We start from the raw sequence: 13,793 nt of genomic DNA, 5'->3' as shown, positions 1-13,793 counted from the left end.
GATTAAACTCTCATGCAAAAATAAGACTGCTATTTATCACCAAATGGGCGTCTTCGTAGGTGGAACATGTAGAATATGTCAAATGACAGGAATTATGACAGGTGATAAATAGCAGTCTGTTTTTTGCATGAGAGTTTATTCTCTGTTCGGAGAGTTTAAGTCTATTCTGTCGGACAAAATAAATGTGTCGTTTTCGTGGTCTGACCGTTCCAAATTTTTAACTTGTTCCACAATTAAAACTGCCCCTGTTCCAGTGTTCCCATATATCAAAGTTTATCCGACTAGACACCCTTAAGCTATTAACAAATTTTCGGCTTGCTATTAATCAACTTTTTTTTCATACGCGGGATCCAGACCTATTAAATATTATCGTCAAGTTTTCCAATACTACATCCGGGGAAAATTTAAAGAGTTCCACAGGTATACCTCCGGGCCCAGGAGCTTTATTGTTTTTCATTTTCGATAATACTTGTTTTATTTCCTTCATAATAATAAGTAAATAAATAATTTCAAGAGGTAAAAACCAAGATTAAATAAATAATACTTTGAAATATACCCCAGAAAACAAAGTATTCAAAAATATATGGGAGAAGTCACTAGAAAAAGCGTACTATCCCGTGGGTATCAAATTTTTTAGTGTCATGGTTTTTTATTAACATTTAAGCAAAAAAGCGACTTTTTCATTATGTTTTTTAATATTTTTATTGTTTATTTTAATAACTATAAACCATTGAAAAATGCTTATTTTCGGGTTCAATTTGCAATAACATTTGTTTATAAACATTTTTTAATTTAGAAAATAGCATTGTAAAGACTTTTTCCCAAGTATTTTCAAGAGAGTCGTCTGTTGAACGTTTACATCTACAGTGCGTAGTTTTTTCAGGATATTGAAATGAGTGTAAAAAGTCGCTTCTTTGCTTAAATTTTCTCGTTGTATGAGTTCTTCTAATTCTTCTTTAGACGCGAACCTACCGAAGGTTAAGACTTTTGGTGCCATTAATGGTGATTCCTCCTTCCCAGTTCTCTTAAACATGTCTCATAATCAACTTGCCGTATACAGAGTGTCCAGAAACTCTCGTGATAAACGAAGACCGAAGATTTCTCAGAATTGTATGACAATTTAACCAAATTCACCTAGTCCGAAACTGCTTCCTAAAAGAGCTAGCGCTCTTTGAAGATGGCGTCTTGTAATTAGTTTTTTTTTTTACTTATCTCCAGAACTCTTCTATTTAGAAAAACGAAAACTGGTACACCCATTTATCTTTCAGAGATAAATTGATTCTATCAATTGCGAATTTCTAGTAGGCTACTGGCTGTAGGTGTCCTTTTTGAGTATAGTAGGGCAATGGATAATTTATGGCATATCTATTTTGTCTTTAATTTGTAAGCATTTTTGACACTGGATTATTAAATTATAAGATATTCTAGTACTTAAAGTTATTCTTGCTTTTTCATCACCTGTGTGGCATATGAAATGAGCGCGGTATGATGCGCGAATTTTCGCATGTTTTTCGAACTTTTTTATGGATAGGGATGTATATTAATGTAGTCCAGTTCTCAGTAATCCAATTGAAAGTTGTCAAATCAAAACATATAATAATAGTCTCCCGTTTTTTTCCATAATCGCGGCTTTATGATTATAGCAGGGTAGTCTGATATGTCTAGGGCCTATGGTATACAATGAGGGTAACTGTTTACTTATTTGAAAGGCATAAGCAAACATCACAAAGCAAAGAAAGCGAAAGCACTAGAAGCATGGCAAATACAACATTTTTTAACACAAGCTTCCGATAGCACTTATTTACTTATGAAAGTAGCTTTAATAATAGGAATTTCAGGAGGCTGTCTAGGGATATGTCTAGGGCCTATGGTATACAATGAGGGTAACAGGGCTAGTTCTACGCTTAAACCGCCTATTATTACCCCTGGTTTTGTCCGAGGTACGGGCACCAATATAAAAACTTTAGGGGGGGCCAGACATGAAGATGTTTCACATTATATTTTGTATACTTTCGATAACCATATATAGTTTAATGCACCCGAAAATCCCAAGTACCCAAGGTACTCATTTTATTTAGGCTGAGTCAATCTGGGGCTTATAGACATTTTTTAAAATGTCTAGATGTTCTCACCGGCGCTGGGATTCGATCCTGCGTGGAAGCCAGATATCCTACCGGCGCGCGGCGCTTGAGTAATACGGTGCAAATATCAAAATATATACTGAATATACTGAAAAAATATACTGAATTTTGAGACGCCCGATGAAGGACTAGTTACGTCGCAGGATAAATCATTTTCTATCATGACATGTCGACCATCATGACAATCTGCCCTTTGCACACTGCTGCTCTGAAAATATTTGTGGTTGGTTGTTGTGTTGAACCACCACTAAAACTAATTGCAGCTATCCATATATTTTGCTGTTCTTATGATATGATCGAATTATTCGATTTTGGCTGTTTTTATTGTGGTTAACAGCTCTTTTAGACCAGGGCGCATTTGTAAAAATATTACTACATTTGGACGTTGAGAGGTGACTCAAATTTTTTTGCAGAAATTGCTTGAAAATAACTCAAATAATAATATTTGAGTTATCCTCCCTCTCAAAAAGGTCCGGAACATTGTTTAAATAATCAAAATGTCAAAAAATGAAAGAAAAATTCGATTTTTTTCTTCGTTTTTTGATTATAACTTTAAAAGTATTCATTTTCGAGAAAAGTTGTATTGACATAAAAGTTGTGTAATTAAATTTCCTACAATATAGAATTAGTTAAGAATTGAAAAAATAGTCACCCTTGTTGCAAAATAGCAATAATTGGGAAAAAACCATACAAAAACAAGTATTCGAATTTTACGTTTTTCAACCACTTATGCTAAATTTAGAACCTTCATATTTCACCCAGAAAAACTATATGATACAGTAAAACAATACTGTAAATTTCATTAAGATCGGTTTAATAGATTTTGCAAAATAAATTTTGCAATCCAGCTTTCTCAAAAAAATTCATTTTTTCAAACTGTTACAGGACTGAAAATAAAGCAGATAGCAAGTTGAAATTTTTTTTGCTTATAGAAGTGTACTGTACCTTTCATTTGCCATTTGCAAAACTAAAATCGATTAACCACCACAGCGTCAGGAATTTTTTTAAATAAACATTAATTATTGGTGCTGCGCGCAGGACACCGGATAGTTTGCTCTGATTGGGCATTCCAGTGACCTTTGATAATGATTGATACATTTTAATTTTTATTACATTTCGATATAAATAAATAAATTTGTTTATTGCAAAATAAAAACACATACTCTATCCTTTGAAATAACATTTTTTTGGCAAAAGCTTTCTTTGTTCATATATTTTAACTTAGAGAATAAAAGTTTATTATTTTTAAACATATGCAATTGTTTAAACAATATTTCACAAACAATAATAAAATTAGTTTGATTTTTGTGGAATTAAAATATTAAAATACAAGAAAATATAGAGTAAGAAAATAATATATTAGATAAAGATTGGAAGAAATTTTGGTGGAAATAAACTTTATGTGAATCGAACACCGCTGTCCTGCGCGTAGCACCAATAATTAATGTTTATTTAAAAAAATTCCTGACGCCGTGGTAGTTAATCGATTTTAATTTTGCAAATTGCAAATGAAAGGTACAGTACACTTCTATACGCAAAAAAAATTTAACTTGCTATCTGCTTTATTTTCAGTCCTGTAACCTTTTGAAAAAATGAATTGTTTCTGCGAAAGCTGGATTGCAAAATTTATTTTGCAAAATCTATTAAGAGGAAACAGTAGCCATCAACAGGTAGCGAAAACGCGTTCCAAGATTGCGGCTGTAATTTTGAATATTTTTTCGAGATATTTGGCACACGTATTCGTAATATAATAAAGAATGGCGGTACAGAGCCCAATTTGAAAAATATATTAATATGTGGAAATTACTCTGAAATTAAATACAATATTAGAAAAACGAGCCTGTACCGCCATTAAGTAGAACAAAAAAATACACTTTCTTCAAATAAACTTTTTTATCTGATGCCTAGATTTTGTGTCATTTTGGAACTACTAATGAAATAAACAATTTTAGTAGTTCCAAAATGACACAAAATCTAGGCATCGGATAAAAAAGTTTATTTGAAGAAAGTGTATTTTTTTGTTCTTCTTAATGGCGGTACAGGCTCGTTTTTTTAATATTGTACTTAATTACAGAGTAATTTCCACATATTAATATATTTTTCAAATTGGGCTCTGTACCGCCATTCTTTATTATATTACGAAAACGTGTGTCAAATATCTCGGAAAAATATTCAAAATTACAGCCGCAATCTTGGAACGCGTTTTTTCTACCTGTTGATCGCTACTGTATCACCTTAAACCGATCTTCATGAAACTTAGAGTATTATTTTACTGTATCATAAAGTTTATCTGGGTGAAATATGAAGGTCACAAGTGTAGCATAAATGGTTGAAAAATGTAAAATGCGAATACTTGTTTTTGTATGTTTTTTTTCGCAGTTATTGCTATTTTGCAACAAGGGTGACTATTTTTTCAATTTTTAACCAATTATATATTGTAGGAAATTTAATAACGCAACTTTTATGTCAATACATCTTTTTTCGTAAATGAATACTTTTAAAGTTATAATCAAAAAACCAAGAAAAAATCGAATTTTTCCTTCATTTTTTGACATTTTGATTATTTAAACAATGTTCCGGACCTTTTTGAGAGGGAGGATAACTCAAATATTATTATTTGAGTTATTTTCAAGCAATTTCTGCAAAAAAAATTGAGTCACCTCTCAACGTCCATCTCAAAACAGATGGGCCCTGGACTATTTTCCTTTTTGCATTCTTAATTGCTTAATTTGCTGCATAGAATAAAGAAAACGAATGTTGAATGGGTTGCATGTGAGAGTTCGTTTTAAATGAAGTAAAAGACAGACGTACTCTCAATAATTTATTGTAACCTCCGACGACCGGTTTCGCTCTCTAAAGTATGCAGAACATCTTCAGGTCAACGGTTACAAGTCACTGAATTACTTATTGACTTGTAACCGTTGACCTGAAGATGCTCTGCATACTTTAGAGAGCGAAACCGGTCGTCGGAAGTTACAATAAATGATTGAAAGTACGTCTGTCTTTTACTTCATTTAAAGAAAACGAACTTTTCAACAAAGTGAAAGTTAGAAAAACATCATACCTAGGCCACATACTGAGAAAAATTAAGTACCAATATGCTCAACTTATAGTGAAAGGAAAGGGCGGATCCAGGGAGGGGGCCATGGGGGCCATGGCCCCCTCCGAGAATTAAAAAAATAGAAGTTTTTAGTTTCAAACACATATATATTTTGTACAAATCAAGAGATACATGTGTCTTCTGGACTAGAATTGAACAAAACCAGTAACAGAAGCTTCAAGAATGACATAGATGTTCTGTAAATCAAAATGTTGATCATTTTACAAAGTACTAATTATTGTTAGAACGACCTTGGCAACCATCAAAATCGTATCAATTTCCATATTCTGTACACACAAAGAATAAAAAAGAAATTAAGCGTTACTTGGGTCATCAGCACTTAGAACAGAGGAGTTGCTTAAGTATATATATATATATCGGGTGTTCTACAGCATTCGCCGTTTCCCGCATCCTATTCGCCATGCTTTTCGGTCACGAATATCTTCCTCGTTGAGTTGTCTACTGTTCATTGCTTTCTCTACATCTTGTATCCATGTTCTCTTCGGTCTGCCTCTTTTTCTTCTCTCGGGTGGTACATACTGGATCATTTTCTTGGGCCATCTTGTTGGTCCCATTCTCTGGACATGCCCGTACCATATTAATCTTTTTTGTTCTATTCTGTCTATAATATCCTTTTCTACTTCCATTCTTTCTTTTATTTCTTCGTTTGGGATATGCTGCAGTTTAGATATTCTGCAGCTTCGTCTAAGCGCGTCCATTTCTAAAGCTTGAAGTCTTTTATTTTGTCGGTCTTTTACTTCCCACACTTCCGAGTTGTACAGGACAATTCCTTCCACGATAGTTTGGTAGATTTTTTTCTTTGTCTGATTTTGCAGTCCTGTACTCCACCAAATGCCATTTAGCTGTTTTATAGCTTTTCTTCCTTGGCTTATTCGATATTCTATATCTTGATCGCATGTGGAGTTTTTGTCAGAAATTGAACCTAGATATTTAAATTCATCACATCCTTTTATGTATTCCCCTTCTAATTCTAAGTCTTCAGTATTACCTCCGACTACAAGGTATTCAGTTTTCTCCATGCTCATTTCCAAACCCCATTTTTGGTACTCCTCTTTCAATTTTCTAATCATGTAACTGGCGTCATCTTTATCAGCAGCAATCACAACTTGGTCGTCAGCAAATAGCAACGTATACAAATAAGAATCTCCTACTGGTATCCCCATTGTTTGGCATTTCCTAGTCCAATATTTTAACACATGTGTAAGGTAAATTTTAAATAAAGTGGGCGACAGACAGCATCCCTGCAAAAGGCCTTTCGAAGTTTCAAAGGTATTTGAAAGTTTCGTTCCAATTTTAATTGCTGTTGTTGCATTAGCATAGAGATCTTTTATTGTTTGGATGTATTTTCTATTTAAAGTGGTTTGTTGTAATACCTCAAACATTTTTTCTCTGGGAACGGTATCGTATGCTTTTTTTAAGTCTACAAATACCATGTGAGTTTCTAGATTTCTAGCAGAACGTTTTTCTAGTAATTGCCTTATGCAGAAAATGTTATCTGTGCATGATCTACCTGCCCTAAATCCACTTTGTTCTTCGGAATCTTGCCACTCCTTTTCTATCCGTTTCTGTATTATTCGTCCGTACAGTCTTCCAACTGAGCTGGTCACACTAATGCCTCTGTAATTATTACAATTTTTTCTACCACCGTTTTTGTATATAGGGGTAGTTATGGAGTTTTTCCACTCAGAGGGCACGCCACTATTGCCTGAAAGGCATCCGTTGAATATTTCAACTAAAATTTCTTTTGCCTGTGTCGTGCTGTGCTTAATGAGTTCAATTGGAATACCTCCAGGACCAGGAGCTTTATTGTTTTTCATTTCTCTTAACAGCTGCTTAAGTACATTTGCACATTCAAAAGGGATTGTTTTGCAAGTATTGCATTTTATTTTTCTAATAAAAAATATAGTCACAATAAAGGGATGACATTGACAGCCCAAAGCCTTGTAACGAAACTTTAACACCTTTCGCCAAACCTGGTTTTTCTATAAAGTGATCGTAATCGCAAAAGTCAGTCATTAAGCAGATAGACTCTCAGAGGTCTAAACAGATACAAGAAAATAGGGAAAGACTACGACCAATAATATTTCTCTAAGAGGCCATCGTGATGATGGCCTTCTGCTTCTGGACGAAGATGCTGGACCTAGCAATGAAGGGAATTGTTAAGGTTTAAAATCGCAACAGGAGATAAGGCTTTTAAAGAACACCTATCCACAGCATTTTCCCGAGTAATATACATTAGAAGCCTAGTCAAAATCAATTGATAACATGTTGTGGTGAAGAAATAATTGAACAAATAATTAATCAGGTTCAAAGTGCAAATTATTAATCTGTCATCTTTAAAGAAACGACCGACGTATTCCACGTGGAATAGCTGTCTTTAAATTTGAGATACGTACACAATAACAACATTCGTGAAAAGTTCAAAATCAAGAAAGATGGAAAGAACAAGGTCTGACAGGAGAAGCATTGGGAAAAGTAGTATTAAACTTGTTGAAAGAGCTGCACTTCGATCCGAAGGAATGTGTAGAAATTGGTACTGGCTTTAATAATACTTTAATAAGGATAAGTTTTGAATGTCTTTATGGCACTCAAAAGTGTATGAAAAGTGCCTGACAACTCACCATTGTAACCGTAATTTTTAAAAATTATCCCCAGACCCTCTGATACCCCTCCCCAAAAAAAGTTTATGGCCCCTCCCGAAAATCGGTCCTGGATCCGCCCTTGGTGAAAGGAAAGATCGAAGGAAAGAGAGGACTAGGAAGGAAAAAACTATCGTGGCTCTGAAACATCCGACAATGGATAGGGCTAAATTTTAGGAAAGTTTTAAAGAGTTTGCAATGGTAGTAGCCAACATCCATTGCCGAGAGGGCACTTTAAGAAGAAGAAGAAGAAGAATAAGAAGAAGAAGAGGAAGAGGCATATGCATTGTCAGATACAGGGGTTTTGCCATTTTTTAGTTGTGCTGTTACTTTTTCCACTTCATCTGATGTGATTGGTAGGTGGTCATTACATGTGTAGGATGGGGGTTATTCGGACCTATTTTCATCAGAGTTCTTGTATGTATTTGGTCCATATGCAAATTTCTTGATTTTTTTCTGCTATGATGATATACTAAGGATGATTTATGAAAATTGGAGAAAACTGGACTAAAACAAAAACAGTCAATGTGAAGATTATTATTAAAATTTGAATAAGAAAATTCGTTTCATACATATTTTATGTAAAATATGTTTCTAGTCTTACCGTAGTCATGTAGGTTTGATTTCTTGTTTTATAACCTTAATAAATCAAATAACCTTAGATCTTATTTGAATTATTTTTTTCAGCTTTTCCTCTCTGTTTACTTATTTGAAAGGCATAAGCAAACATCACAAAGCAAAGAAAGCGAAAGCACTAGAAGCATGGCAAATACAACATTTTCTAACACTAGCTCCCGATAGCACTTATTTACTTATGAAAGTAGCTTTAATAATAGGAATTTCAGGAGGCTGTAATTGTGAAGAACTAACCAAATTAACTCTAGACAACATAGAAGATAAAGGATCACACTTATTAGTAACTTTACCAACTCATACGGAAAATAAACCTCGTAAATTTATTATTATCAACGATACTTTTGGTATGGATGTTCTCGGGATTTACTATAAATACCTTTCTCTTCGTCCTGCTAATATTACTCATAACAGATTATTTTTGAATTATAAAAAAGACAAATGTACAGTTCAGCCTGTTGGCGTCAATACGCTCTCCAAAATTCCCAAAGAGATTGCCACGTATTTACAATTGCCGGATGCAGATATTTATACGGGCCATAGTTTTAGGCGTTCGGCAGTAACCCTTTTGGCCCATAAATAGACTCTTGTATTTGTCGTGCGTGCTATTTGAAATTATCTTAGTTATTTTTTCTATATATTCGTCGTTATATTTATGTATCATCGTCAGCACCGTTCAGCCTTCTGCGTCTAAAGTTGGACATAAACCTAATTTCTTTCAGTTCTGTCGGTCTTTTGCTTCTACAACCATTTCCCAACAACCCTTTTTGCTGTGTCATTTTTCTGTCTGCTCGTGTTCTCCACACTGTAATTTTTTGAGTCCACCGCCCATCGTTCATTCTGACCACATGGCCCGCTCAATTCCACTTCAACCATACTATTCGCTTGATGACATCTCTGACGTCGGTCCTTCTGATTTCTGAGGTCAAACTGGCTACAGGCTTTTTTCTCAAATAACTTTGATAGTGTGTAAAATTATTTATTCAAATCAGCTAAGTACTTTCGGCATGGTACATGCCATCTTCAGACCTTCTTCTTATAGGTTATAAATGCCTCATAGAAGAGTAATTGTCGACATACAACATATTAAATATTAGATACAGGGCTAAAGCCTCTATTCTTAGGGTAAAACCCTTTCAAATATAAAATAATGGCTACCACATGGTACCAGGAACAGCAACAGTTATGGTTCATTCTAACAGCTGTTCCTGGTCATCATCATTTTTCTCACCTCTGTTGTTACTATGTTTTCCTTTCTAATCTGAAGCTCTTCACCTGTTCTTTGAGTATTTGTTTATTTTTTATGTATAATATATCGCCATCCTAACCCTAAACATTAATCATTTCTATAGTAATTATATCTGGCCAGTGTTAATTTATGAGATCTTCTCTAACCACCCTTCTGATATATTTGTTCATTTCATGTAGTTCTAAAGTGATTTCACCATTTGTTTCTTCCTGTTATTAGACCGTTTAAATTTTTTTAGATTACTTTTTTCATTGCTTCTATTACTTTTAGTTATATCAGTGGTTTCATGGTGATGCTTTTGCTTAGCAATGCTTCACGAGCGATGCGAGTGATGGCTCATATCTACTTGATTGAGTACTGGACAGTATGTTTCTTTTATTGAAAATATTTATAATTACAAAATCGGTCCAATATTTTGAAAAACGCAATTTGAAATAACACATAATGACGTCTCCTGGTATTGGTTTTAGTATAATTACTTCTCGCTCACGTAGTATTAGGTGGTAAGGCAATGGAAAATATAATCAGGGTGGTGGAAGGTAATAGAAAGCACACTATCATTTTAAGTAATATAAATTAATAATTTTCAATATTAGTAGATGTAATTTATAATAGTTATAAGATTCGAGAATATTCGAAATTTGTTTAATCATTATCCATCTGAATAAAAGTCTAAAAATCTTAAACTTTTTTATTTATTCCTGTATTCCTTTGCAATTTCAAAATATTTAGACAGCAAACAGACGTATGTATAACCTTCCCAACACTATTAAATCTCAGATACTAACACGAACCTAAAAAATCAGTATAAATAAAACAATGATTAGACACTCCCAAGTTTGGAGCCAATTTTAATGAGATATGGTTTCAGCAAAATGGAGCTCCAGCTCAATTTAGTGTAAATGTTTTTCATCATTTAGGTCAGATATTTTCCGGACGACGGATCGGTAGGTTAGGTTGTATTGAATGGTCTCCTCGTTCACCCGATTTTAATCCTAAAAATTATTTTTATTTTCATCATGACCACATGTTCATCAGTGGTTTCATGTGTGATGCTTTTGCTTGGCAATGCTTCACAAGCAATGCGAGTGATCACTCATATCTACTTGACTGAGTACTGTACAGTATGTTCCTTTTATTGAAAATATTTATAATTACAAAATCGATCCAATTTTTTGTAAAACTCAATTTGAAATAACACATAATGACGTCTTCTGGTATTGGTTTTAGTATAATTACTTCTCGCCCACTTAGTATTAAGTGGTAAGGTAATGGAAAGTATACTACTCAAGGTGGTGGAAGATAATAGAAAGTATAATACTCATCTTAAGTAATATAAATTAATAATTTTCAATATTTGGTAGATGTAGTTTATAGTAGTTATAAGATTCTAGAATATTCGAAATTTGTTTAATCATTATCCATCTGAATAAAAGTCTAAAAATCTTAAACTTTTTTATTTATTCCTGTATTCCTTTGCAATTTCAAAATATTTAGACAGCAAACAGACGTATGTATAACCTTCCCAACACTATTAAATCTAAGAGAGTACGAACCTAAAAAATCAGTATAAATAAAACAATGATTAGACACTCCCAAGTTTGGAGCCAATTTTAATGAGATATGGTTTCAGCAAGATGGAGCTCCAGCTCATTTTAGTGTAAATGTTTGTCATCATTTAGTTCAGATATTTCCCGGACGGCGGATTGGTAGATTAGGTTGTATTGAATGGCCTCCTTATTCACCCGATTTGAATCCTAAAAATAATTTTATTTTGTGTACCTAGACCAGAAAGTGTTGCAAACTAAAGCAAATAATTATCGATAAATCCTTATTAATTTCTAGAGAAACATGGAGAAAAGTTAAGAGACGCATTGTAGCATCGCATCAGCTAGGATACTGTCAAATTAACAACGGAGGACATTTTGAACACTTGATTTGGTAGACATTAATTAACAATCTAATAAACTTTTGATTGTAATTTATCAAAAGATATCGAGCACTGAATTTTATTTAATCTTTACCAAGTATTCTTTCGCTCGTAGAGCATCATCAGGGGCGTTTCGTCAAATCAGGAAGGTATCCTAGCAAAATGTCGTAACATTTGTTTACTGAGAAAGATGGCTTGGCAAATTAACACATAACATAAAACACACTGGATTAAGGACGAAACAGATTAAATTAATAAATGCTGGTATTACATAATTAGGAAGTCGAAGGTGGAGGAACAATGAATTCAATGAATCACTCATTGTTCCTCCATATTCGACTTGCTAATGATGTAGTACCGGCATTTATTAATTTAATCTGTCTTGTCCTTTGCCCAGTGTGTGTTTTATGCTGTGTTTTAATTTTCCAAGCCATCTTTTTCACTAAACAAATGTTACGATATTCTGCTAGGATACCTTCTTGATTTGACAAAACGCCCCTGATGATGCTCTAGGAGCGAAAGTATACTTGGGCAAAATTTAATAAACTAGGTGCTCGATATCTGCCTTTTATTTCTATAAATTCCTTATACTCCAGGGTAATAAGCCAGAAATAGACCATGTTCGGGACACTCAAAGATCCAGGTAGCTGACTACTTTTTTAGTTATTGTAGACCTATAGGAAGAAAGCCTACTCCTGCCTAAAGTTCGCGTCCGTTTTTTAATTATTATCAATTTAGTGCAAAAATCGCGATTTTTTCGATTTTTTGCACCCTATTCAAAAGCTAAATAGTTGGCATAAAATTACAAAATTTAATTTTTTAGAAAATTAAAAAACCTTCAAAATGCCGATTTTTGAAAGTTAAAAAGTTAATTTGTTGCTACGCAAACTGCAAAATAAGTGAAAATCGTTATTTGTTAGCAAGTTTTACTAAAACTACCTTAGAACTTTAGTGTTTCACATAAAGTTGGGTATTGGGTTACTTACTTAACAAACCCTCAAAATTTGAGACCGATCAAGCAGTAATTGATTGATCAGATTGAGGGCAATTCTGCGTATGCCAAATGAAAGTAGAAGAGTGATAGTATCAAAATGTATTAAAAAAAGTAAAAAAAAATTAATATAGTCAAAAATCCTAATGCCAAATTTGTAAAATTTTGTAGCTTATAAACATTTAGAATAATTGTAAAAATATTGTCCGTAGAAAAAATCATTTTACATATATTAGAAAAGCTGGTATTTTACACGAATTTTTAAAAATGTAGTTTAATTGGTAACTAGGCGTAGTAAGTGAAGGGGGAGCTGGGAGCCGACAAATGCACGAGTTCAAAAACTAAAAAAGTCAACTTAAAACTACTATCATTTTCTATATCTCGGAATCTACTGAATATATTTTGATCTTTCTTTTTTTAATTTGTATGTAATTTTTCTGCAAATTACAAATATGCAATTTGTCTAGACATTTATTAATTAATAAACAGTCTAATTTGTTTAAACAATTTTTGAAAAAATAATTTTTTCCCAAAAATCAATGATGTTAATCATACTATCGTTATTAATCATAGAAAAAGTTAAGGTATACTTTAATAAATAAATTATCTTCAATAAATAATTATCTAATAAAAATCATTTATTTATTAAAGTGTACTTTAACTTTTGTATGATCATTAATGATACTATGATTAAAAAAATAGATTTTTGTAAAAAAATATGTTTTCAAGAACTGTTTAAACAAATTAGACTTTTTATTAATTAATAAATTTATAAACAAATTGCATATTTGTAATGTACGTAGAAATTACATACAGATTAAAAAAGGAAAGATCAAAATCCATTGAGTTGATCCGGAGATGCAGAAAATTATATTCGTTTGAAATTGCTTTTTCGGTATTTTAACTCGGTGGATTTGTAGGTTCCCCCTAGTAATCGTTTGAACTATATTTTTGAAAAATCGTAGAGAGTGCTGTCAAGGTACAATGTTTGTGCGAATTTTTTAAGAAAAAATACCAATCCCATTCTTTAAAATGGCATTAATGAGATTCCTTAATTTTTATAAACAAATTAGTTGTGAATTAAAAATC

This window comes from Diabrotica virgifera, chromosome 3 (genome assembly GCF_917563875.1).
Source record: "Diabrotica virgifera virgifera chromosome 3, PGI_DIABVI_V3a".
Lineage (NCBI taxonomy): Eukaryota > Metazoa > Arthropoda > Insecta > Coleoptera > Chrysomelidae > Diabrotica > Diabrotica virgifera.
The sequence above is the reverse complement of the archived record's forward strand: the minus strand, read 5'-3'. Positions refer to the sequence as shown.